We start from the raw sequence: 257 nt of genomic DNA, 5'->3' as shown, positions 1-257 counted from the left end.
GACAAAAATTGTCAATTTTATTCTTCAATTTAATAAACACACATCCAGCTAAGTCCTCTCCCACCAGTAATCCTTCCCTCCTCCCACCCCAACTTATTCTTTCCCAAAACAAATCTCCCAAGCACTTAATACTGAAAACTTACCCTGGTACATTAATTTCAGACAAACTCCTCATAACTTATCATGTAATCCTATGCATTAAACTCTAAGTTATCACACCAATCTACTAGAATGTAGTTAATACTATAAAATTACAC

The sequence above is a fragment of the Galeopterus variegatus genome, unplaced genomic scaffold (assembly GCF_000696425.1).
Source record: "Galeopterus variegatus unplaced genomic scaffold, G_variegatus-3.0.2 Scaffold1431, whole genome shotgun sequence".
NCBI lineage: Eukaryota > Metazoa > Chordata > Mammalia > Dermoptera > Cynocephalidae > Galeopterus > Galeopterus variegatus.
The sequence above is the reverse complement of the archived record's forward strand: the minus strand, read 5'-3'. Positions refer to the sequence as shown.